Raw genomic sequence first — 27,904 nt, 5'->3', positions numbered from 1 at the left:
CTCCTGACCCGGACCACAGATGCACAGGCCAGCACTCAGCAGAAGATGGGAGGGGACTCCCCTTCAGATCTCTGGACCTTGTGTCTGTGCTCTTACCTCCTCTCTGGGGTTCGGGCCCACAAGCTTCAGCCTCCTTGCCTCCCCAAAGTCTGGAGTCTGTCTTGTCAACTCAGGAGACCCAAAGGGATGTGTTTGGGTCCTTCGCCCTGGGACGGACACGCTGGAGGCGGTGAGCTGGGGCAGCTACACACCGTCTCTCCCTCAGGGATCAGCGCTCTTCGCTGCCTGCGGGCCAACATCTGAAAGTCATTGTTTCATACATTTCATTTGGTGTTCTAGCTGTCTAAGGTGAGGAAATAAATTTGATTCCTCTTACTCCTTCACAGCTGAAAGCAAAAGTCCTTTCCATCTACTGTTTCAATAGAAGAATTTTAATTGTGGTAAAATACACATAACGTAAAATTTACCATCTTGACCATTTTAAGTATACAGTTCAGTAGTGTTAACTACATTCACATCGTTGTGCAGCTATCACCACCATCATCTCCAGAACTTTTCCATCTTCGAAAATTGAAACTCTGTCCCCGTTAAACACTGACTCCCCATTCCGCCTTCCCCAGGCCCTGCCACCCACCCTTCTACTTTCCGTCTCTATGAATTTGATAACTTCTAGATCCCTCATATAAGTACAATCGTATAATATGTGTCTGACTCATTTTGCTCAGCATAATGTCCTGAAGGTTCATCCATGTTGTAGCATGTGTTAGATTTACCTTCCTTTTAAAGGCTAAATTTCCATTGTATGGATGGACCACATTTTGTTTATTCACTAATCTGTCAATAAACAATCGGGTTGCTTCCACCTTTTGGCTATTGTGGATAATGCTGCTATTCTCTAGGGACCTGTAATATGCCACAAGCTTGTTAAAACTCTTCGAATACTGACAGCCATCTCACCAGATTGTCCAGTTTGTTTTTACAGGTGCATGTGAGTGTGTATATTTTTTTATATAAAATTCTCATGGGAAGAAGAAGAGATAAATGGATATAGTTCCTTAGCCAACTTTGATCAAATTCCCGTTCCTTGCCATTTTCAGTTTCTTTTTTCTTTCCTTTCCATTTTCTCTTTATCACCTTCTCCCCTTTCTCCCTCCTTTTTCTCTTTCCCTCATTCTTGGCTTTTCCTTTCCTCTTCTGCTCTGCTTAGCCCACCTCTTTCCCCTCTCTCCCTTCGATGGAGGTGTGGTCGCGGCTACATGAAGCCGCTTTGTGTGCAGAGACCAGTCAACACAGTTGACAGGCCGACGTGCTAACAGGAAGCAGCTCACACGCCAGGAGGGAACAGCGGGCATGAGCATCCGTGACTGCAACCTGAAATGAAAAGAAGCACAGACGTAGCAGTTCAGTCATTCAGTGAGGGAGGTTATTTTTGGCTTTCGGTGATCCAGGAAGGCTTCACTGAAGTACTGACAGTTGACTTGAGTCCTAAGAATTGGGCACAGTCGGGCTTACCGATGATGGCAAAGCTGTTCTAGGTTGAAGAAATGATGTGAGCAAAAGCTAAAAACCTTCTGCCTCCTCGTACAATGTTCTTGTCACTATGTCATTCAGCTCTCTTACCCCAAGAATTCTTTTCAGCTAACTTTTTAAATTTCAAAGCAATATATGGGAAACTATATATGTATGCTATAATTTAAACTGGGCAATGAAAATTAAGTTGTTTCTTCTTCATGCACTTTGCCCATTTTTTGAATGGTTTTAGATGTTGTGCCTTGCAAATATTTGTTCAGTTTTATCATTTGTCTTTTGCTTTTTACATCCTATTGTTCTTAGGAAAATAATTCTTAAGAAACTAATTGCTCCTGAAACAAAAGAGCAGCCTCGCAGTAATTCTGACTAATGATAAGTCATCTGAATGAGTAAAAAGTTAGAATGACTAATTTAGAGTTTTAGTTTTATTGTTTTGAAGGCATTTTGTCACCCTTGGTTGTCAAACTAAGTCTTAGCAATTAGAGCTCTTCGGGAACATGTTTTAATAAATAGATGGTAATTTTATCACAGCGAACATCTTTCATTTGTAAGTGCAAAGAGGTTATTCCAGACATCTTGTTTATATTGTTGATTTGCTGAGAAAAAGTTTTATCTTTAAACAAATGTCGATTTTTTAACCCAATCCCTACTAAATGAGTTATCATCAATTCTGAATTAACGGTTTTCCAATAATGTAGTGAGATAAAACAGCCCATATGTACCTCATTTTATTATTATATCAGTAGAGTTCTAGGTTTCTTTTTGATTTCAACTTTAATCATGAGAAAATTATTAAAATATATTTCCTGCAATCCTCCCAGATTTACTGTCAATGTCAAGTGGGACAGTGTGTGAAAATTGTCTTGGAAAACAAAGACACTTACCTCCTTGGTCTGGTGTTGAGAGACCTCCAAACTAGCCTGGATTTTTTAACATCTCACCCTCAGTTCCCCTACAGTGATATTCTGCTTTAAAACTTTCACAGGGCTGTTCCCATGGCACATCTGTCCATGCCCTCCTCTGTTTAAGGTTCTCTCATATCTCCCCATCACCTACAGGTTAACATCTTCTTAAGAACAGAGCTCTGAAGTCAAAAAGACCTGTGTGCAAATCCTATGCCTACCCCGTACTATGTGACTTACAGGAATGCTCATCTTCTCGAAGCATCAGTTTCCTTGTCTGTAAAATGGGAGTAACTGAGGTTCCCATAGAGGATCGCTGGGGAGACTGAATGAGAATGCAGGTGAAGCCCTCAGCTCATCTGGTCCAGACACGTTGTCACTGCCTCCACACTCCCCGCCACCTCCCTCACAGGCCGATCGGCAGCGTCCTCCCCTCTGCACCAGCACTTCCGTCACACTCAGCCGCGCCACGGTCCAAACGCCTGGCTCTGTTGCATCTTTGTGTTTCTGCCACCCTGTTTCTCTGTCCTGGACACCCTTGTCTTCAATGTCAATGTCTTCAAGTGGCAGTGCAGGCTGACACTCCTCCAGGGGAAGTTCCCTGACCCCGAGTGCCCCTGCTCCCAGGCCTGTGCACATCTCAGCTGCAGGAGTTGTCACAGCAAATCGCAGTTCTTCCCTTGACTTTTGGTTTATTTACTCACATGGTGCCTCACCATATAAATTGGTATGTATTCGAATGGATTCTTTTATAAAAAAATTAACTGTAAGTATCACTCTCCCCTGCCCCCTCTTCCTCTCTTTGCTGAGGGAACCATTAACTTGAACTTGGTGTTACTCCTTCTAATGCGCGTTTTCCTATTTTCTTACACATTTACTTCCCCCAGATTCTATAGAATATAGAATTTGTGTATTTTTAAATTTACATAAAGATTTCCATTTTATAGTGGTTACCCTCAAATATCTAACAGGCATAACTGACCTAACGGAGATCAGGCAGCATGTTCTAAACAGAAGGGGACCGACTTCAGTACCGGCCAACTTCTCCTCCACATCTCACGTCTGTGTGGCCTCCTGTATGGATTCTGTCTTGTTTTTAATCCCCAAGTAAGTTATAATAATGACACAAAATTCCTTTTCCCGGTTAGTGCTTATTTAGATTACTCATCATTTCTTCTGCCACCCCCCTCCTCCTGGGTTTGGTATCCTTCTTACACAAGTACTGTCTTCAGAAGTCATTTTCTACTGAAAGTCTGAAAATATCTTTATTTCATTTCACTCTTTGGTTCTCCCACTTTTATTTTGGAAAATTGTAACCTGCAGAAATGTAAGATGATAAAATGTGTATCTTACACCCTTCACCTAGATTTACAGATTCTTAGTGTTTTCCACTGATGCTTTCTCTCTCTTTCATACACACACACACTTATGTTAGACTAAAGCATCTGAAAAATCTGTCGCGCTATTCCCCCTCGATACTCCGACACCTATCAACTGTAAGTAGGAACGTTCTCCTCCACAATCACAGTAGAAATATCACTCTTTAAATTTTAACATTGATTTAGCACTATTATCTAGTATATAGTTCATATCCAAATGTCCCTTATTATAACCATAAAGAACTTCATAGCTCTTTTCTGTTCTGGCATCCAATTAACGATTATTCATTGCGTTAGTTCTCATGTCCTCTTCATCTCCATATCCTTAATCTAAGAGTTCCTGGACTTTTGTTCAACTCAACATTGACATTTTTGAAAACTCCAGACTAGTTGTTTTGTAGAATGTTCTTCAGTCTTGAGTTTATCTGATTGTTTTATCTTTATTAGATTCAGGTTAAACATTTTGGTGATATTATGCCCTTCTCAGTGCACCACATCAGGGGGCACTGGATGTCTGTTTGTCTCATTATTGATGATTTTTGATTAAGGGATTATTTGGTTAAATGGAGGCCAACAGATTTTTCCACATGTAAAGATGCATTTTTTTTTCCTTTGTAATTAGTTAAAAATCTGTGTGGCAATACTTTGAAACTATGTGACTCTTCTGTTTCCCAATGGTTTTAACATTTATTGATGACTCTTGCTTCAGTCAAATGCTAGTGATTTTTTAAGCTTCTACCATTCTATGTTTTTAAAGTTAGCATTCTTCTGTAAAGAACTGCTTTTCCTTCTCCATACCTCCGCCCTTTAAAAAATTTTTTAGAACGGACTCATGTGCTCTCTGTATTAATTTAACATGTTATATAATCCTTCAGTTATTCATTCTGATGCTCAAATTGTTCCACATTTGGCTGGCGAGGGTCCATTCAAAGTGTGTCCTATATCCTTTCGACATGTTCTCATCTGATTTTGAGAGTTTCTCACCTTCTGGCACAACAGGTGCTCACCTTGTATTTTCCCTGCCCACGGCCCTGGAATCAGCCAAGGTTCCAAGAGGCATGGTTCCTTTAAGTAGAGTATGGTGGTATTTAGAAACCAAGACCTGGGAACTAGGTGTGCTCATTACTACTGAGGTATTATTGCTTTTAAGCTCTTTCAGTGGACAGAGCAAGGAGATATATAAGATATATATAATAATATAAGATATATAATAATATAAGACATATTATATAAGGGATATATGTATCTCCTTCCTCTATCCACTGAAAAAATATGTTTATATTTTTATATATTATATATGTAAGTTATATATAAAATCATGCACTTATACTGGCACTTCTGAATTTCAATTTAGTACTGATATCACAGGGTTCTTTCTCCCCTCCCCGCATTACATATTTGTATCTCCCTTATCCCACAGTGAGAGCACTGATTTCCAACAAAATTAATATATTTATTTATTTTCTCAATTCTATAATTCACACTAAACTGTTTGCCATTGCTATACTAATACCACTACCTACTTTAAAGTCATTAAGTACAATTCAGGATTTCTTTCTAGGTTTTTTTGTGTGTGTGCATAAAAGATATTCCCACTGAGGAGGGAGGGATAAATTGGGAGATTGGGATCGACATATACACACTACTGTATATAAAATAGATAACTAATAAGAACCTGCTGCACAGCACAGGGAACCCTACTCAATACTCTGTAATGGCCTCATGGGAAAAGAATCTAATAAAAAAAAAGAGTGAATATATGTATATGTATAACTGATGCATTTTGCTCTACACCTGAAACTAGCACAACATTGTAAATCAACCACACTCCAATAAAAATTTTTAAAAAAATAGATATCCCATTGAGAGCTACAATCAGTTACTGGGTTCCAAACTTTCTTGGATTAATTCTTTTTTTTTCTTATGCATATTATAATTATCTATTTGATGTAGAGTTAGGTTGATTAGTTTCTGTCTGAATCAACTGTAGGAAAATTTTCTATCTCTGTTGATTTAGTAATATATTTTTGGATATGTAAATCATTAGCATAGTTCAAAAGTTAAAACTCCATGAAAATATACACTCAGAGAAGCCCAATCCTGTTTCCTAATCTCTACATCGTACTCCATTCTCAGCTATGCCCCATAAACAGCCATTTTTCTAAGTTTCTGTTATATCCTTTCTGTGTTTCTTTTTGCAATAATAAGCATGTACCACAGAATGGGAGAAAATATTTGCAAGTCATATGTCTGGTAAAGTCTGTTGTCCAGAATAGGTAAAGAAGTCTTACAATTCAACAATAAAAGTACAAATAACCTAATTTTAAAAGGGACAAAGTGTTTGTTTGTTTGCTTATATCAAAATATAATTGACCTGCAATGGTGTTAGCTCCACGGGCACAACATAGTGATTCGATATTTCTATATGTTACCAAATGATCACCACGATAAGTCTTGTTACTATCCATCACCTTAAAAAGTTCTTACAATATTTGGACTAGATTCCCCATGCTGGACATTTCATCCCCATGACACATTTATTTCGTAACTGGAAGTTTGTTCCTCTTAATCTCCCTCACCTATTTCACTCATGCCCCAAGCCCCTCCCTTCTGGCAACCACCTGTTTGTTCTCTGTATCTGTGAGTTTGTTTCTGTTTTATTTTATTTTTTTAATTTCACGTCTGAGTGAAATCATATGGTATTTGTCATTCTCTGACTTATTTCACTCAGCATAATACCCTCTGAGTGCATCCACATTGTGGCAAATGGCAGGATTTCACCCCTTTTATGACTAATATTCCATTTTACATAAATAACACATCTTCTTTATCCATTTGTCTATTAGTGGACGCTTAGGTTGTTTTCACATCTTGGCTATTGTAAATAATGTTGCAGTGAACATAGGTGTACATATGTCTTTTCAAATTAGTGGCTTTTTTTCCTCAGAAAAATACCCAGAAGTGGAATTGCTGGATCGTGTGGTAGTTGTATTTTTAATTTTTTGAGGAACCTCCGTACCAATTTCCACAGAGGCTGTACCACTTTATGTTCCCACCAATAGTGCATGACAGATCCCTTTTCTCCACACCTTCTACAACAATTATTATTTGTTGTCTTTTTGGTAATAGCTGTGCTGACAAGTGTGAGGTGATACCTCATTGTGGGTTTTATTTGCATTTCCCTGATGACTAGGGATGTTGAGCATCTTTTCATGTGTCTGTTGGCCATCTGTATATCTTCTTTGGAAAAATGTCTATTCAGGTCCTCTGCCCATTTTTAAATTGGGTTATTTGTTATTTTGAAGTTGCATCCTCTGAGTTCTTTGCATGTTTTGAATATTAACCCCTTATCAGATATATAGTTCACATATACCTTCTCCCATTCGGTAGGTGGCCTTTTCATTTTATTGATAGTTTTCTTCGCTGTACAAAAGCTTTTTAGTAGTTTGATGTAGTCCCATTTGTTTATTTTTGCTTTTGTTTCCCTTGCCTGAGGAGATATATGCAAAATAATATTGCTAAGACCAATGCTGAAGAGCTTACTGCCTATGTTTTCTTCTAGGAGTTTTGTGGTTTCTGGGATTAGGTAGTATTGATTGTTGCAGAACCTTGTGATAATAAAAACCACTCAATTGTGCACTTTAAAATGGTGACTTTTATGGTATACGAATTATATCAATAAAAACCTAAGCATTTTTTTATATATTAATGAGCACCTTGCTTTGTTTTCAGTTAATATCCTGGAAATCAATTCGTAAAAACCTTCACCATTCCTTTTTTACAGCAGCTACAAATTCATTGTACCATAGTTTATTCTACAGTCTCCTGTATATTGACATTTAAATTATTTTCATTATTTTTCTATTATAAGTAATGCCACAATGAATATTTGTGCATATGTTTGGGTATCGTTGGGGGTGATTTTCCCTTCAGTCTTGAATGAAGTCTGGATGTGAATAAAGTTCTAGGTTGATAGTTTATTTTCTTTCAACCCCTTGATGCTATTATTCCATTTTCTTTAGCCACCTTATTTTTCCGATAAGGAATCTCCTGCCAGTTCAATTATTCTTTTGTGGGTAATCTTTCTCTATGGTTGTTTTTAAGATTTTTCCCATCGCATTTGCTGTCTGCCATTTCACTAGGTAGTTTATTTCCTCCTGCTTAAGATACACTACGTTTCTTAAGTCTGAAGAATCACGTCTTTTATCAATTCCAAAATTCTTAGGGTTTTTTTTTCATGGACATTGTTTTTCTTTTTCTTATTGTAGTCTCTCTTTCTAGAACTCCTATTTAAACATATATTGAACCTTCTTCTTTTACCTTACTTTCTCTTAAGCCTCATTTTCATAGTTTCTATCTCTTCTGTCTTTGCTATATTCTGGGAAATTTTCTTGATCTCTCTTCCATTAGATTATTTTCACTTTAGCTCTGTCTTACTGATATTTATCCTCACCTCTGAATTTTTAATTTCAATGACAATATTTTTCATTTGGAGAAGTTCTATTTGCTACTTTTTAAATCGGCCTTTTCTTTTCATAATATTTTATTATTTTGTTAGAATTTCCATTTTTTCTTTTATGTTTAATAATTTGAAACTTTCTTATTTTATAGGCTCTCTCAAATTACTCTCTTGCCTCACGTTCAGGGGGTGTAAAGCTGATTTTTGAATATACTGACTCTTCCTGATGGTGGCTGTATTTTGTGTGTGTGAGAGCTCATCTTCATTAGTACTTAATTCTCCTATTCATGAATTGTGGAAGTGTTATTATGGAATGTTTTTGCATTGTGTGTGTCATTGTCCCACTGGTTTCATTGTTCTGGAAATGGTTTAAATTAATTTTTCAGATTAAGGAGTCCTACAAAACACAAGTAACTTTTCTTTGTCTTTTTGATATTTCTTATTTTCTGGCATATACTAATTGTCTTCTTTTTTTCTATCAGGCTTAGCTCTGCATTTTAAATTTCTTTCTTATATTTCACCTAGAACATTATGTGCTTATAGCAGGAATGGGTCCATGATAGCTCACTCTGCCAGGTAGCTAAAATCAGAAATCTTTAAATAGGTATTTTTTTTAATTTCTATTTTACATTGGAGCTTAGTCTATTAACAATGTTGTGTTAGTTTCAGGTGTACAGCAAAGTGATTCAATTATGCCTATACATGTATCTATTCTTTTTCAAGTTCTTTTCCCATTTAGATTATTACAAATACTGAGCAGAGTTCCCTGTGCTGTACAGTAGGACCTTGTTTCTTATCTGTTTTAAATACAGCAGCGTGTGCATCATGTCAATCCCCAACTCCCAAGGTATCCCTCTCCCCCACCCTTCCCCCTGGTAACCATAACTTCAGTTCTCTAAGTCTGTGAGTGTGTTTCTGTTTTGTAAATAAGTTCATTTGTATCCTTTTTGTTTTAAGATTATGCATATAAGCGATATCATATGATATTTGTCTTTCTCTGTCTGACTTACTTCACTTAGTATGATAATCTCCAGGTCTATCCATGTTGCTGCAAATGGCATTATTTCATCCTTTTTTATGGCTGAGTAATATTCCATTGTGTATATGTACCACATCTTCTTTATCCATTCATCTGTTGATGGACATTTAGGTTGCTTCCATGACTTGGCTATTGTAAACAGTGCTGCAGTGAACATTGTGTGCATGTATCTTTTGACACCATGTTTTTCTCTGGATGTATGCCCAGGAGTGGGATTGCTGGATCTTTAAAATAGATCTTAAAAAAAAATAGATCTTTAAAAAAAACTTTAAATAGATTTTTTATTGTAGTAAACTATGTATAACATAAAACTTGCTATTTTAACCATTTTTAAGTGTACAATTCAGTGGCATTAATAATATTCCAAAATATTTTCATCACCCCAGACAGACACTCTATACCTATTAAGCATTAACTCCCCATTCCCTCCTCCCCCACCACTCCTGGTAACCTCTAATCTACCTTCTATCTCAATGAATGTGCATATTTTAGATATTTCATCAAAGTGGAATCATACAATATTTGTCATTTTGTATCTGGCTTATTTCACTTAGCATAATGTTTTCAAGGTTCATCCACATTGTAGCATATATCAGAACTTCATTCCTTTTCTTGGCTAAATACTATTGTATTGAATGAACGTCCCACCACTTGTTTATTCATTCACCTGTCAATATGCTTTTGGGTTGTTTCCACCTCTCTGCTGTTGTGAATAGTGCTACAGTGAACACTCACTGTGTGTTTTAGTCCCTGTTTTCGATCCTTTGGGGTTTACACCTAGGAGTGGACGTGCTGCATCATATGGTAATTTTATGTTTTTTAAATATATTCTTAGCAAAATAAAATAAATCACAAAAGATGTAGCACTCAAACAGCAGAGATAGTGAGGGTCTTCTAGCAAGCTTCCTCTGTCTAGGTTAACACGATATTCAGGGTTAAGACCAATACTTTGTAGCTCTGGAATCGCCCAGTTACTGTTACATATTACCATGTGCATCCAATGTGATTTTCTGTGGAACTACAGTAATCTGATTGAGCGAGTGCTTGTGTACATACTGCTCGTTCTTTTATTCTTATTTCAGGAGGGGTGGTTTGTTTGTTTAGGGCTTGGGGTGATGCTGAATTAGCGCTATATTCATTCCTGCTTCACAGTTATCCCCTGGCCTTTCTCATCACTTCTCTGCTGCTTAGCTTTCCTTTACTTAAACATGTATTGAGTGTCTACAATACACTCGATTCTGTGCTATCAGTGAGATAAGACGTGGGTCCTAGTGAGGGAAACAGAGGCAGAGAGAGAAGATTACAGTGCAGTGTGGTGAAGGCTGTGATAGAAGAAGCATGGAATGTCCGTGGAACTGGATTTCTAACCCAGATGAAACACTCATTTGGGTTCCAGAGAGTGACAGAGAATTCACTGCTCAGGTCCATGTGGAAATAAGGAAGGCAGGGTTTGAGGGAAGTCACCCAATCCAGGTGAAGATCTTCTTGGTCTAGTTCCCCACCGTGACCTTGTGCCCAGGTGACACTGGCAGGTCCCTTCATAGACTGCTGGCCAGATGCCCACCCACGGCCCAGTCAGCTGTGAGCAGAAAGGGTGGGTCACATGGAAACAACATCGTGACTTTAGGGGAACGACCCCTAAAGCGTGTGGTGGACGTGTCAGGGTGTTCTGACCCTTAGTCCGTCTGCTACAACTGGCCATTAACAATCCCTTCCTTCCTTTAAGAACTCTGGCATCTGGTCGTCTCAGCTGCTTATCACCCCTAAGCTTATAGCGATAGTTGTCTTCTCCCTCCAAATCACTTTTAATATATTTTTGATGTCAAAGAGGAAATCATGCTCTTCTGTAAGAGAATACATAGTTGTGTTTTACCTGTGTTTTCCCTGGTCTCTAGAGCAGGGGTAAGGAAAAGGCAGCATTCTTTGGGGGATTCAGGAGGAAAAGAAATCATTTTTTGGATGCCTTCGAATAAAGAAGGAATAAGCCATATTTGAAAGGCACGGGTTGAAGTCCCCTGCATCTGTAGGTGTTCTTTCCACCAACATAGGTAATCTTGGGGTTCTAGGATGGTCTGTCAGGAGATGAAAGTGAAGCCACATCTAGATGGTCTTTCTCTACTCAGGTGGACGGGGGGCGGGAAGGAGATTAGGAAGGTGGCCCCTTTGACTGTGCCTCTTGGCCCATTTTCCTCCTGGCTCCCCTGAAGGTTATTTATTCCTGGAACCGGCTGTACAAATGAATAGGGAATTTCTTGGCACAGGTAATGGAGGGGTCCAGGGGCAGACTGTCTTCGGACACAGCTGTACCCGCATGCTTGACTTCTCGGACTGGGTTTCCTTCCATGTCTGCCTCTGCTGTCCTCCAGTTTGGCTGCATTCTCAAGCTCTCAGGTGGTGACCCGACGGCCTCTAGTCTTAATCCTGCTTTGGCCCTGGGCCGGTGCTCCAGCTACTCTGTGGGTGGCGCTGTGGACTGTGTTAGGGGCAGCTGGTGGAGCGGGCACGGGCCTTGATCCTCGTGTTGTGGCCTCCTGAGGGTGGCACGGCCACTGACAGCACTGATTGACCCTTAATACTTCAGTGTGTCCCCAGCCCTCCCGGAGATGATAAGCCTGGGAAACGCCTGGAGGGCAGGGACCATCTGTGTGGTCCCCACAGAGCCTGGTGTAGTGTCTTCCAGGCATCAAGTGTGTGCAGATGGATTTGTTCTGTATGCGCTGTGCAAGGTGAGGTTTCAAACAAATACACACTTTCTAAGTACAAATATTTTAAAATTTACTACAGAGAAGCTCGATGATTAAAGAATCCTCTCTTAATGCACATGATCTTTGGCTTTATCTTTTTGTATACCTCACTTGCTTAAAGTAAAGTCCCCCTTAAAACATAAATCAGCCTCTTTTGGATAAACGTTAAATGCAACAGGCTTGAAACACAGCCTTGAAAACATAAATGAGCACTAAGGATCATTACGCGTCGACACCCAGGGGGAAGTAAATCTTTTATAGGAGAAGAAGCAGAGGCCGAGGGTAAGGTTCATTGAAAATGTATAAAAATAATAAAAGCGCCCGTGGATTGAAAGGCCATCTGAAGGGACTGCTAACTTTTTGGTGATGCCGATGTGGAAGCATTGTGTTTCTTTGCAGGGAAAACAATGACACAGTGTACGATGTTTCCCCTCTTGCTGCATCAGCAGACAGTCGCATTATTTTCCGGTGGAATGTGCAGAGCTCGGTACCTCTGTTCTCTCTGCAGCTCACAGAGCCTCAGCAGAGAGACAACCGGAACATTTCAAAGAGAGATGAGACAAAAACATTATTCTGCTGTGCTGCCACATTGCCACAGCACAATACTCTGTTCAAAATTGTCTCTTGTGAGGCACATTTTAAAAGCCGTATTCTGTCTATAAAGGCTCTCTGTGTTGGAGAATTCACATGCAACATTCGCTGCATGCTGCAGAGTATTGCCTCAAGAGGCCAGATTCTTCTGGCCAGGGAATCTGTTTCCTTAGCATTCTGGAAGGTGCCTGAGCTTTCCAAGGTCACGAAAAAGTATTAACTGACTGCACTGTTCTGTCACACTGGTGCTACCATCCTGGTCTGAAGCCTCCCTGGGCCACTATGAAGGTCTGCCCCAACGGTGTTTTCTGCACACACACACACACACACACACACACACACACAAACACACACACACACCCCTCTTCCTGCACTCAGGGTATATGGTCACCATTGGAAGATGAGAAGATTTAGGGCTCAGGGATTCTGAGCAAAATCTCAATAAAGCAGAAACAGCTTCTTTTTTAATTCTAGTTTTCTGTTTCAGGGCCCAGGAAACTCAGTTTCATGGGCCTCCTGAGGAATCCATAGTTTTGTAGGAGTTCCCTTCTAGGCAGAGATCACGGCAATATTTTCCTTGACTGTATCTCAGATCAGCTGCCTCAGGCACTGCCTTCCCAGCCCAAACTCAGGGGACGACTGGGAACCCCAGAAGTAGCGGGGGCCCCTGTGTCCCCCATCTCCACACCATGCTGTCTGGGAACACTCGGGAAGCATCTGTGGGTTACTCAAGTTTGTCTGTAGGAAAGGACATTGGATATCAGTTCTACCGAAAGCCTTCCTTTTTTAGCTGGCCCAATCTATCCTCTAATAATTTTCCACATACGTGGTTTCTCACACCCTTTTTCTCATGAATACATCTGTACCACTTACAGTGTTATATTCTACTTCTTTTCAGATTGATCTGTTGGCATAGAATTATTCTTCTATCCATTATTATTACAACATTCAGTGCAATCATCATTAGCCCATTAGTTCATAACTATTACTATCAATGCTAATATAATGACTATTAACTAAATATGAATAATTCAAGCTATCACTAATATAATTACTATTATTAACGATATTCCATCTCACACGATTTGTCTTTGGCGCCTCACCTCCCTCTACTCCCTTTTACCTTCTCCCTGCCTTGCCTAACAAACCAAACAACCCAGGGTTCCTAGCAGATCCTGAGAGTCAACCTTCCCTCCCCGGGACATAATGATGTGTGTCAGTGACCAATGGACGGTTAGTTCATCTGCAGAGAGGCAAGACCTAGGGTGAACGGCTGGTTGTGCGGCCCGGAGGTGTGCACCTTGCCTTCACATCGGATTTTGTCTTTGCTGAGGCCAGGGGGCCCCCCGGAAGTTGCAGGTCGAGAAGCAGAGACGGGTCACGTGCCCGACCCTCCCCACCCATCCAGTGAGGACAGAACGGAGGGCAGCTGGAGGGGGAGGAGTGGGGGGCAGAGGAGCTAGAGTGGCTTTCTCACTCTTGCTGGTGAACTGAGAGAGTTAGCAGAGAGCACTGATCACGTCAAGGCGTTGACCATCCGCATGTGTTTCTCCCCCATGGAGTCAGCCTCTGAGCACAGCACCGGCTTTCAGAGCACTTAAAGAGTCTGAGTGGTCACCTGATGGCGAGTGTGCTGTCGCGTTGGGCCCTGTGGGGTGGCTAGGGGCTGCTGATTCGACGGGACCTACAGTCTAGTCGAGGACCTCACGGTGTCATTCACTGGGACCCGCTGCACGTCAGAGACTGCACGAGACCCGGGCTGCGCACACGCCTCACATCCCAGACGCAGACTGGACCTCAGAGAGGCCTCAGTCCTCCCGGGAAGAGACCAAGCAGAACCACAGTTAGACAGGTGATCAGCGCTAGTGACCACTAGAGCAAGCCCCAGGGGCTCTGAGGTCACAGGGGGGCCCCTAGTTAGCCTGAGGGGGTGCCAGTTCTGAGGAAGCTTTACCGAGGAGAGGACAGTTCGCTGAGCCTTTCAGGATGAAAAGGAAGCAGTGGGGAGGACCGGGCGAAAGGACGGTGCTGGCAGGGAGCCGCCTGCAGAGGCGGGGAAGACACCCCGGGAATGGCAGTCACTCCGCCATGGCTGGCGGCCAGTTTGTGTTCAGGGAGGTGATGGAATATGGGCCTGGGGGTCAATGTGGGAAGATCGTGCTGTGCATACTGAGACTTTTGGACTTTACTCCGTGGGTCGTGGTAACTCATTCAGCACTTCAGCGCTGTGAGCGTCTTAAGACCATGCTGGCTGCAGCACGTGGGCAAACTGGAAGAAGGCTTTTGCAGTATGTCGGATGAGATAACACGAGGGCTTGCACTACGAGTGGCAAAGAGGGTAGAGGGAAGGGATCATACTTGTGAGTTTGGGGGAGAATGTAGAGTCAGCAGGATTTATGATACACTAATTTATGGGGCTAAAGAGAGGGAAGTGTCTTGTATGACTTTCTAGCTTGAAACTTTCTCATTATTATTAATGTGTTATGGTGATCTGCGATCAGTGATTTTTGATGTTACTATTGTAATTGCTTGGGGGCACCACGAACCACACCCACATAAGACAACAAACTTAACTGATAAACGCTGTGTGTGTTCTCACCGTTCCACTGATCGGCTGTTCCCCCATCTCTCTCCCTCTCCTCGGGTTTCCCTGTTCCCCGAGACACAACAGTATTGGAATTAGGCCACTTAATAATCCTACAGTCACTTCTAAGAGTTCAAGTGAAAGGAAGAGTGGCACCTCTGTCACTTTAAATCAAAAGCTAGAAGTGATTAAGCTCAGTGAGGAAGGCATGTCAAACACTGAGAAAGGCCAAAAGCTAGGCCTCTTGCACCTCTTGCTTTAATTTTAAAGTCAATTCAAAGTGCTACTCCAGTGAACACACAAATGGTAAGGAAGCAAAACAGCCTTACTGCTGATATGGAGAAAGTTTTAGTCGTCTGGACAGAAGATCAAACCAGCCACGACATTCCCTTAATGCCAAAGCCAAATCCAGAGGAAGGCCCTAACTCTCTTCAATTCTATAAAGGCTGAGAGAGGTAAGGAAGCTGCAGAAGAAAAGTCTGAAAGTTTGGAAGCTGCAGAAGAAAAGTTTGAAGACAGCAGAGGTTGGTTTAATGAGGTTTAAGGAAAGAAGCCACCTCCATAACATAAAAGTGCAAGGTGAAGCAGCAGGTGCTGACGTAGAAGCTGCAGCAAGTTATCCAGAAGGTCCAGGTAAGATAATTCATGAAGGTGGCCGCGGTAAACAACAGGTTTTCAATGTAGGTGAAACAGCCTTACATTGGAAGTAGATGCCATCTAGGACTTTCATAGCAAGAGAGGAAAAGTCATTGCCTGGCTTCAAAGCTTAAAAGGACAGGCTGACTCTCTTGTTAGGGGCTGAAGCAGCTGGTGACTTTAAGTTGAAGACAATTACCATCCGAAAGCCCTAGGGCCCTTAAGAATTATTGGGCTTCCCTGGTGGCGCAGCGGTTGAGAATCTGCCTGCCAATTCAGGGGACACGGGTTCGAGCCCTGGTCTGGGAGGATCCCACATGCCGCAGAGCAACTAGGCCCATGAGCCACAACTACTGAGCCTGCGCGTCTGGAGCCTGTGCTCCACAACAAGAGAGGCCGCGATAGTGAGAGGCCCGCACATCGCGATGAAGAGTGGCCCCCGCTTGCCGCAACTAGAGAAAGCCCTCACACAGAAACGAAGACCCAACACAGCCAAAAATAAATAAATAAATAAATAAGCTCATTTGTATCATTTAAAAAAAAAGAATTATAATTAATCTACTCTGCACGTGCTTTATAAGTGGAAGAACAAAGCTTGGGTGATAGCACATCTGTTTACAGTGTGATGTGCTGAATATCTCAAGCCCACTGTTGAGACCTACTGCTCAGAAAAAAAGAATCCTTTCAAAATATTACTGCTCAGACAACGCACCTGGTCACCCAAGAGCTCTGACGGAGATGTGCAGTGAGATTCATGTTTTCATGCCAGTTTCATGCACAACATCCATTCTGCAGTCCATGGATCAAGGAGGGATTTCAAATTTCAAGTCTTATTATTTAAGAAATACATTTCATAAGGCTGTAGCCGCCACAGATAGTGATTCCTCTGATGGATCTGGGCAAAGTCAATTGAACACCTTCTGGAAAGGAGTCACCATTCTAGATTCCATTAAGAACATTCCTGATTCATGGGACGATGTCAAGATATCAACAGTAACAGGAGTTTAGAAGAAGTTGATACCAACCCTCACGGATGACGTTGAGAGGTTCGAGATTACAGTGGAGGAAATAACTGCAGATGCAGTGGAGGCAGCAAGAGAACCAGAATTAGAAGTGGAGCCTGAAGATGGGACTGAATTGCTGTAATCTCATGACAGAACTTTCACGGATAAGGAGGTGTTTCTTATGGATGAGCAAAGAAAGTGGTTTCTTGAGCTGGAATCTACTCCTGGTGAAGATGTTGTGAAGATTGTTGCAGTGAAACAAAGGATTTAGAACAGTACACAAGCTTAGCTGATAAAGGAGCAACAGGCTTTGAGAGGATTGACTCCAATTTTGAAAGAAGTTCTGCTCTGAGTAAAACGCTGTCAAACAGCACTGCAGGCTACAGAGAAATCCTTCGTGAAAGGAAATCAATCAGTGCGGCAAACTTCTTAGCTGTCTCATTTTAAGAGATCGCCACCCACCTTCAGCAGTCACCACCCTGATCAGTCAGCAGCCATCCACATCGAGGCAGGACCTTCCACCGGCAAAAAGGTTGCAATTTGCTGATGGCTCACGTGATGATTAGCATTTTTAAGCAATAAAGTATTTTCTTATTAAGGTATTACATTGTTTTTAAGACATAATGCTATTGTACACTTAATAGACTGCAGCATAGCGTAAACATAACTATGTTTCATATGCTCTGGGAAACCAGAAGATTCATGTGACTTGTTTTATTGTGATAGTCCCTTTATAGTGGTGGTCTGGAACCAAACCAGCAATATCTCCAAGGTCTGCCTGTATATGTTTCATACAAATAAAAAATAGACATTTTTAGTGAAATCAGATCATTATGTACTATTTTATAAACTTGTTCACTTAATATCTTATTACTTATACAATATTAGCTATCTACCTTATCATTTTAAATAGCTGCCTAGTGTTCTTTTTTTAAGTAAGCATCATGATTCATCAACCTAATTCTCAATCATTGGACATTTAGATTGTTTCCAGATTTTCACCATTATAGACAGAATGATGAATATCCTTTTAGCTACATCTATGTGAATATCAAAATTATTTCTTCACCCTAAATTCCTAGAAGTGGAGCTGTTATTTTAAGGGTGTTCTAGTAGAGCTTTTTAATTGCAAGAAATAGAAACCCATAAAAACCTGCTGGCTCCAGTGTGAAAATGGGGTTCTTGTGAACAAAAGGAATGAGGGAATCTCATGGAGCTCGAGAACAAGATACCTCCAGGCCTCCTGAGAAACTGAAAGTACAAACTCCCTGGATCCAAAGCACGTTCCAGCTCCTCAGGAACCGCCGGGCCTCGTCTCTGCTCCTCTGGGCCTCTTGGCTCCCTCCTCTGCTTCACCGGCCTGTTTGGCTTACTTCTTCTGCCAGCAGACTCAATTTTACATCATGACCGCTCAGATTCAGTGGCTGACAGTCATCTCCGTTTCTTTGCTACAATTCCTGAGAAGGTAAGTCTGATGGCCAGATTCCTACCCATTATAGTCCTGGCCTGTTAACCTGGGGCAGCCTTGGGTCGGGGGCTTGAGGGTGGGGTTTCAGTCAGTCTTGTGCTGGTGAGTGCTGGCTGTAGGCGTACACGTAGCCTGAGATATGCCAGGGTGGGAGTCATTGGCGAACACTGCAGATCGGGGCTGGCTGCTAAATGTTTACCAGAAAACCACTGGGTGTGACATGGAATAAAACTGTCAGATTCCTTGAGAAAGGTATGGCCCGTGATTGACATCTTTAGGATATTTGCGATACAATTTGATTCCACTAAAACTCTGTAGATGTCACTTCATCCTCTTCTAGCATTTAATGTTGTAGAGAAGAAGTCTGGAGGTTTTTGGTTTTCGTTTTTGTTTCCTCTGGGTTGATACCTTGCTTTATCTATCTTGACTCTTGTAAGTTTTGTTTCTCCATGAAGCTCCAGCATTCTACTGAGACATGACTGTAGTGGCTCTCTCTTTCCTGGTACTCCGGAAGCCCTTTTTTTTTTTTTGAAGATGCAGATCTTCTGTGTTCACGTCAGGGAATTTTTTCCACACTGTTAACGTGATTAACATTTTTCTTTCACTGACTCTACTTCTGCCATCTGGAATTTCTATTGTGCTTATAGTGGAGCCCTTGGATCAGTCTTCGTTTTGCTTTTCTTCTCCTCCTAGCTCGTTTAATCTGTCTTCTCTGAATTCTAGGAAGAACTCTCAATCCCAGCCAAATTCACTGATTTGGTTTTATGCACTATTTTGATCTGTTCTTCTGGGCTTCTATTGCATTTTTAATTTTGGCAATTGTATTCTCATCTAAAAACAATCTTTCCTGACCTCAGATTATTCCATTTTCAAATTTATAGTATATTATTGACTCTTCTCAATGAGTTTTTTATTCGATTCAGATTTTCTGACTCATCTGAATCAGTGTGGTTCAGAAATTTCCTGAAGTGTTCCGTTTCATAAAGGAGATGTTCCTCCACATGCTTTAAAATGAAGACTGCTCATTCTGACCTTGGCCACACTTACGTGGTTCCCCAGGGGGTGAGGTGGGAGTCCCTTTGACTTTTCTTCTGCAGATGGGAATTCAGATCAGTAAGCCTTTGCCCCCTCAGGGCTCATTCATACCACCTTGCAAAAACTCTCCTGTGGATGGAAGCAATCCTGATTTTCAGTATTAATACAGTTATTTCCCTATTTTGTTCCTTTGGAAATTTCTATAGGGATTTAAGAAGCACAAAATGGGTGAGTTCAAATCACCTAGGGGCAGGGGTTTGATTTTTTTTAATGGCAGCATTCAGGGTGACCCAAGGGCGTGTAACCACAGAGACTCACAGGACCCGGGAAGCTGCCGTTTCCGCCAGGGGGTCAGTGAGGCCGGCCTGTGCGGCAGTGAGAGATGCCGGTGGCGGGGAGAAGTGGGGCTCCCACGTGTTTCTGAGCCACAGTGACTCAACTTGATGGCAGTGGCCTGTGAGGAGTGTGCGACAGGACGGAGCTGAGGATGGCTACGTGTGCTAGAAAGTGCAGTTTGGCTCCTGGATGATTTCTTGGAAGACACTCAGTTGTGCTTGGCTTGGACAGAATGATGCTCTGCATGTGGGAACGGAAAAAGGAGGCCCCCTTCCTGACCAGGGGCCCGCAGCCGGGACAGCAGGATAGGCGTCCGCCGGGCGCGGAGACAGGGTGCAGCCTCCCCGGCCAGCGGTGCCTCCCGGGCCACCCCGGCCACGCGCACAGTCGCTGTCGGGCAGCAAGCGGGAGGCACGCGGACGCAGGCCGATGCCGGCACGTCCCTTTCAGTTCTGTTGCGTGCAGCCTGTTGCTGACGGAGGAGAGCGCGCAGGGCGCTTCTCCAGGGGCGCCGAGGTGACCGAGGCGGGGCGGCGCTTCCCCTTCGGCGCGCGGTCCCCCCGCTCTGTTGATCAGCTTGCAGCGTCCCAGCAGCCATCCCGCAGGGAGCGGCGGCGTGTTAGTTTTCACGTTTACCGAGTGGCACTAAAGATAATAATGAATTTCTTCACCCATCGCCCTCGTCCTGTCTGGCATAACTCTTGCCACTCAAAATGTTTGTTTCCTTGCCGCCGTGTTTGTGACCGTTTATGGGGAAGGGGCCGGCCTTCACCGGAAACAGCCCCCTTGTCCGGGACCCCAGCTCCTGGATCTCACTCCGCATTCCGGCCGTTGTCGTTTCCCCGCTGGTCTTGTGGGGACAGGAGCTGGGGTCTGTCTCTCGCTCCACGACCCGCCGGATCCTGCCTTCCAGGCTGGCCCTCGAGGTCTGGTCCGTCAGCCGCCTTTCCCTGTCGCCCCGTCCCGCTGCAGCTCAGCGGCCGCCCGCCCTCCCTGAGCGTGGGACGGAGCAAAGCGAGCAGCCGGGTGTCGCGGCGCAGGGCCGGGGGCCTTCGGACCCAGGTGAGCACGGGAGGCGCCCCCCGCTTGCCTTGGGGACGGTGACGTCACTGCAGCAGAGGACTGACCCCTCGAGATCGGTTCACGCTCTCTTAACACGGCTGGCACCAGACGTGGGCAAGGGCGCCGCGGGGACGCTGAGCAGGGCCGGATGGCGGCCAGTGATGCTGCAGCAGCGCTCCAAGCGTCGGCGTGTCCCCTGAGCAGAAGCCCCCGCGGCCCGACTCCGGTCGCCGAGGCGGCGGTGCTGATGGGGCGGAGCGGAGGGGGCCTCCCTGCGCCCCGCGGTCCCACCCCGCAGGCCCCGGGAGGGCCGGCCCGCGTTCCTTGCAGGGACTCTTCGGGCACGAGGACCCCGCTCCTCTCTACAGCGAGGGAAGTTGGCCTGAGGGCTGTCGCTGTCTCGGAATAGCAGGTGATCGGGCGGAGCGCCCGCTGGGAGAGGCCGCGCGGGGGGTGCCGTACCGGCTGCTCAGGGGACCCCCGTGCGGCCTCCCTGTGCCCGGACACGTCACCTCCACTTCCTCCCTTCCGGGCCGTCATCGCGCCACCTCTTCCCATTCATGATGTGGAAATTCTCTTTTAGGAATTGTGTTTTCAACAGTCCTTTGAGTTTCCGCGGTTTTAGAGGTTTGTTTTTTTTTTAAACATCTTTATTGGAGTAGAATTGCTTTACAATGGTGTGTTAATTTCTGCTTTATAACAAAGTGAATCAGTTATACATATACATATGTCCCCATATCTCTTTCGTCTTGCATCTCCCTCCCTCCCACCCTCCCTATCCCGCCCCTCTAGGTGGTCACAAAGCACCGAGCTGATCTCCCTGTGCTATGCGGCTGCTTCCCACTAGCTATCTATTTTACATTTGGTAGTGTATATATGTCCGTGCCACTCTCTCACCCTGTCACATCTCACCCCTCCCCCTCCCCATATCCTCAAGTCCATTCTCTAGTAGGTCTGTGTCTTTATTCCCGTCTTGCCACTAGGTTCTTCATGACCCTTAGATTCCATATATATGTGTTAGCATACTGTTATTTGTTTTAGAGGTTTTTACGGTAGTAAGCGGTACAAACATCTTACCCCTTTCGGCGTCCTCAAGTACAGGGGCCCGAGACGAGCCTGTGACGAGTATTCGGAGCTTCTGCAGGGGGAGTGGATCAGCTCTACCCTGCACGGTCACGGCGTCTTTTCTGATCCTCCACACCCCGAATAAGCGCCTCCTTAAACACACACGAATGGAGGTCACAGGAGCCCGAGTTCCAGCAGAGGGAACACCGGCCGTGGTGCTCAGCAGCCCGGTCGGCGGCACTCTGTCCTTGCCAGCAGAGGACCCTTCGCTGCTCCCAGGAACCCTCGGAGGCGGGGAATGCGGTTGACGTGACCTCATCAACCTTAGGCTTGATTCGAGCGGTGACTGGGTGATGTGTGAATAGACACGCAGCCTAAGGCCTAGCAAAGAGTAGGCGCTCCACAAATGGTGCTCTGGGGTTGGTTCCAGGCAAATGGCACTAAATTGTTTTGACTTCAGACTCACCCCTTAGAGCACAGGCTGTCACATGCAAGCCATGTGTGTCTCAGGGGCAGTGAGGCGTGGTGGTTAGGGACACGGGCTGGGGAGTCACACAGATCTGGGTTCACCCTCCATCCCAGCCACCTCGTAACTCGGTGGCTAGGCCAACTTGCTTGACTTCTCCCCTTATGTCAAGCAGGAACCATAATCCTTTCAGGATTAATCCGTTTAAGGAGAGAGTAGGCAGAAGCCACATTTCCCACAGGACTTGTGGGGACCTGAACTTAAATAAAGGTCAGTCTCGATAGCCTGGTCATTCCTAGGACTTAAGCGGGGTCCTCAGCCCTGGGCTTCAGGCCACAGACAGGCTCCCGATCCATCCACCGACGGGTTTCCATCGGCTCACGTTCTGCATGAGGGGCAGGTAGGGGCTGACACCATTTTGTTCCTCAGATTTCATAGTTTGGATTTGGGAGGCTCAGAAATTGAGGTCTTAATGAACCAGGTCTGACTAAACATTATATGGAAAAGGTGATAAACATGTTGGTATTTGAGAATCTTTTAAAAAAATGTATGACGTTCTAAAGCAATCACATGACTTAGCGGAAAAAATGTTTTTAATCCAGTAAATGTTGGGCTTTTTAGGTTTTCTCCTGCTTTGTAGTTAGGTATTTTGAGGCACTCGCTTTATTGAGCACCTACCGCGTGCTAGCCGCTGTTACAAGCACCTACATGCGTTCTTTCACCTAGTCCTCACAGCAGTGCAGCCCCATTTCTCCTGTAGTAAGAGGAAGCTGGAGGGGGGAACAAGCTTGCCAGGGTCAGAGAGTGGGCAGCAAAGCCGGAACAAACCACAAGGCCCTTGGAGGCCAAGCGTGAGCTCTTTCCGTGACACCGTCATTCAGCGGGCGTGTGGTGCACCAGGGCTCAGGCTGAAGCTCAGCCACTGGCTGGCACAGGCAGTGCCCCATCTGCGCCATCTTCTGCTGTTCTGTCCAACTTGCTTGTCTGGACGTGCCTTAGGTCACTGTAGAGAGATCTGCTCGGCAGTAAAAACAATACCCTCTAGTTTCATAAGTAGATGGGATTTTGAGGTGTATTTCTTTGCAGGAATCTAGCTTCATTTAATGTCTTTAGATGGTGGAAATCGTGGTTGTGACTGAGGCTCTTACCTGAGTTAACAAATGACTGTTCCTCACCGCAGAACTACAGCAACGACCCTTCTAAACGAACACATGCTTTGTGTGTCCTCGATTGCTGACAGCAGCTGCCGTGAGTCCTGAGGAGAAGCGTATCTAGTGACAAAAGCCAGCCTAGTGTTGCAGCAGGGGGAAAAAATAGGAAATTGATGAATTATCTTTCTATTTGCACCTTCAGAAATAGGTTAATTGTTTCAGTGACTGGCTCTGTCTTGATTAGGAAGCATTAATAGCCATTAATGATATAACTTCAAAAAAGGTATAGGAAAATTAATAGAATTCTCAGCTAACATAAATTATAGTCATTATCTACTGTATCCAGAGCCATTAGGGCTGCTAGGCTAGTTGATTAAAGTGCAAGTGGATTTTTTGGTCTGAATTCGCTAGATAGTTGAACGGATCTTTTCTTTACTTTTTCAGTATAAAATTCCCTGTAGTGAGCTAATACTATTACTTAGTTTAAGATGCCTCAATTCTATGACTTAATTAAAAACCTTTCACAAGTTAATTTTATCAATATATGCACATTTTATCTACATGTGCAAATATTATTTGATTATGATGATGAAACTTTTTTTTAGTAAAAAAAAGAAACTGCTCAAAAGTGGCAAAGAACAGTTCAGGTCCAAAAATATAAAGCTGCAAGACAGTTTTATGTACCTTTGGTTCTACCCAGCAGCAGAAGCAGACACATTTTCTTCGGAAAGACCAGTAATCCAGAGAATGACGGCAGCAGCAACAGCAGTGATAGAAGTGCAGAAACTCACACTGAAAACACCCTCAGTCTGTACCTGCGACTGGATCCCATGCTTCGCGTGCCCTTTCATCTTCACATTTACAGCAACCTTTGAGGCAGGAGGTATCGTTCCACTTTACAGATGAGGAAACTAGGACTTTGAGACGGTCGGGAACGTGTCCACGTTCGCACAGCTGAGTGGGAAGCCGAGAGTTAGACTCAGGTGGGGTGTCCCCACCTCCCCCTGCGTGCCCTCTCAGCCACTGGGCCAGACTGCCGTGTGGAGGGTGACTTCTTTTTTTTTTTTTTTTAAGTAATAATAAGTTGCTTTCTTTTATTTATTTATTTATTTATTTATTTATTTATTTATTTATTTATTTATTTAGGCTGCGTTGGGTCTTCGTTGCTGCGCGCGGGCTTTCCCTAGTTGCGGCGAGCGGGGGCTACTCTTTGTTACGGTGCATGTGCTTCTCATTGCGGTGGCTTCTGTTTGTTGTGGAGCACGGGCTCTAGGCACGCAGACTTCAGTAGTTGTGGCATGTGGGCTCAGTAGTTGTAGCTCGTGGGCTTAGAGCACAGGCTCAGTAGTTGTGGTGCACTGGCTTAGTTGTTCCGCGGCTTGTGGGATCTTCCCGGGCCAGGGCTCGAACCTGTGTCCCCTGCATTGGCAGATGGATTCTTAACCACTGCGCCACCAGGGAAGCCCTAACTTCTTTTAAGAAGATAAAATTTGCCTTGCTGGACCCAACTCTCTGTCCCATCTGATGCTCTTTCACAGTGTCATCAGGAGACATTAGATATAGCTGTCCTTTCCAGTGTCAACTCTAGACATATAGGAGTCTTCCTCAAAAGAGTCTAAGCTGCCTTAAAAGTTTATTATGGGCTAGGAACCACTGTGTTTATCTTCACTCTTGGTCAAACTATGATCTGGGCAGAGTTGGCCTCTACTTGCCCTCTTATTTGTCCTTAAAGTCCAGACTTGCCACTGAATTCTGTCACTCGTTACTGAGACTTGATGGTGCCGTCCCTGTTGATCTTGTACACAGGCTTCAGGGTTTTATGGATGGTGACCATCTGCCCAGCCTGCATCTGCCAGATTGAACGCAGTGCCCTTCACAGACCAGACAACCCCGCCTGTGCCATCGCCCTGGCTGTTTTGTGTGTCCTTCTCAAACCTTTCTACCCTTCTTTTCTGGAGACCAGCAACCAGAAGAGCATTCCAGATTTGTGCCTTAACCTATAAGGAACATACAAGCAGTGCCCTGTTTCCCCCACTCCCAGGGATGTTTTGAAGGTTAATCTCAGGATTCTGTTGGCATTTTTAGACAAGGCAGCAGAACTGGTCTTCTGAATTCCTTTGAACAAAATGTTTATTGAAGTGTTACCTTGTGTAATGTGTTCTGTGAGGGTCTTATGGATTTGGAAGAAGGGGTCAGAGTGATTAGGGAAAATGTCAGAGGTGGGGGAATTTGATCTGGCCCTTGAAGGATGTCTGTGGAACTAGATGGCCTATGAGGTCATTCGTAGATCGGTTGGGAGGGGTGGAGGGGTGGATACGGGCCAGGTGCAGAGGAGCAGACATAGGCCAGGTGCGAGGAAACCAGCATGACCAGAGTTGAGGAGGGAAGTTGGGGAGAAGTGGAGAATACAGTCGGATTATGTGGGGGGAATGGATTAGAGGGGTTCTTGGACGCCAAGTGAATCCGTCAGGGTAGACAGAGGAACACTGCAATAAAGACAACCTGAAGGTCTCAGGGGCCTAAACAACACAGTTTATTTCTCACTCATGTTGCACGTGCAGCAGAGGTTCTGTGTGGGAGAAGAGGCTGCTCGCTGCTCAGACCCGGGCTGTCAGGTGTGTCGCTGCTCTAAGATGTGGCGTGTCCGCAGCTTCACTGCAGGGGCACAGGGGGTCGCACAGAGGCGCTTGAATGCATCTGCTTGGAAATGACGTAGATCCCTTCCACTCACATTTCATGGGCCAAAACCAGTTATCGATACATGGCTAACTGGTACCTACACCTAACTCATTGGGAAAAGAGAAGGATCCTCCCCTTATATCTAGAAGGAGCAGAGAGCTCAACATACTGTGAACCATGATAATGTCTCCCACCCAAGGTAGGGGTGTGTAGACTCAAAGCGTCAGGTCCTGGGGCAGTTATCAGCGTCTGCGTGTGACGAGCCTGGGTTCTAGGAAGATTGGCCTGAGTTCAGCATTTGAAATGACCACTCTGGCTGCAGGATTTCTCAGCCTTCTCTCTATGGACTTCTACCTCTGCTGCTTGTGTGTGGCCACACCCGGGACCTCCTCACTGGGGTTAGGATGGGGTAGGAGTTAAGAGCACAGATTCTAGTCATAAAGCCCTGGGTGTATATCCAGCTCTGTGCTGTGACATTGGGCAGGAAAGCTACCTTGTGAGTCTGTTTCCTTATCTGTCAAAATGTGAACAATAGAAATATACATGATAATGGACGCACAGTGAGTCTGGCCCACACTAAGCAGTTAATAAATGTGCTGTAATCCTTATAATCTCTGAAAATGTTCTGCCTTTGGGATCTTTAATTCTGTTCATAGTCATCCTTCCCTTCCACTTTTCCTGCCCTTTGTCCCTGTTACTTCATCAATATCTAGCTCATCTCTCCTGCCCAATTTGTTAGCCCTCTCCTAGCATCCTTTCCTTCCTCCACACCACGGTGTCCGCATTTTAATCCTTCCCTTGTGGTATCAGTCCTGTCTTGACCTTCCAGCATACCCAGCTTGCCGAGGCTCAACCCACCTTCCACCTGCTTCCTCCTCTGCAGGCAGGACTGAAGTTCCACCAGTCTGGTAGCTTCTAGAATCTCTGGAGATGCCAGTGCTGCGCAGAAATCCTCGGACTCAGCCCAAGTTTCCTCCTGCCTCTTTTCCCCTGGTAGTTGCCCCAGACCTTGCGTCCTTCCACCCCCAGCAGGACTACTTCCTGCTGGGTCACATTCATGAAGACAGAGTATTTTTACGTGTTTTCTTTTATGTAATTGATAAACATGTGAAAATAATCCTAATTGAAGAGTAAGATCACCTAGCACAGAGCTTCTCAAATTGAATGAGCTTACACATCACTCAGAGAGTTTAGCATTTAGGTCCTGATTCGGTAGGCCCAGGGTATGGCCCAGACTCTGCCCCTCTAACCAGCTCCCAGAAGAGGTCAGTACTGCAGGTGCCAGCTCCACTCTGAGGAGCAATGAGTTGGTTGATATGTATTGAAAACTCACCATGTGCTGGAAAGCATGATCTTTTCCTTCTAACTAGTGAGAGCTCTGCTGCCAGAGCGCGGGCAGCAGGACAGGCTTCACCTGGGAGCTGAGTGATGTGCAAGCTAGCTCTACCCAGACGTGCTGCTTTAGGATCTGCTTTTGAACAGGCTCCCCAGATGACTTGTGTGCACATGAAGGTTCGAGAAGCACCAATTTAGAAGATATAAATAAAAAGGTCTTAAGAATGTTTGTAAAACTGTATGTGGTTTTTCAGTGTTTTGGAAACTGAAAATATTGATGTCAAATTAAGCTAATTAGTGAGTGGGTTGAAATTAATTAATCAGAAAAGACACTCTGAGGAAAATAAATTCTGTACCAGGTTTAGAAGAAGAAAAGTATGTTTATAAATATATTTGATTTGTATTTTTATCATCAGTTAGAAGGTCTTATCTTTAGCCA

At 44.2% G+C, this 27,904-nt stretch overlaps 1 protein-coding gene and 1 long non-coding RNA gene across 10 annotated transcripts in view; both read left to right on the top strand.

The window, feature by feature from the left end:
• SDK1 (sidekick cell adhesion molecule 1) overlaps positions 1–27,904 on the top strand; it is an 829,158-nt gene that overhangs the window by 550,950 nt on the left and 250,304 nt on the right. The gene's annotated exons all lie outside the window — the stretch shown is intronic.
• LOC309614479 lies at positions 14,389–22,234 on the top strand. The gene is made up of 3 exons (XR_014236194.1): positions 14,389–15,713; positions 15,744–21,396; positions 21,813–22,234. It is a non-coding gene; the product is annotated as an uncharacterized lncRNA (long non-coding RNA).

This window comes from Balaenoptera borealis, assembly GCF_965194805.1.
Source record: "Balaenoptera borealis genome assembly, chromosome: 16".
In the NCBI taxonomy this organism is placed as follows: domain Eukaryota; kingdom Metazoa; phylum Chordata; class Mammalia; order Artiodactyla; family Balaenopteridae; genus Balaenoptera; species Balaenoptera borealis.
This window is presented reverse-complemented; position numbering and strand designations above follow the sequence as displayed.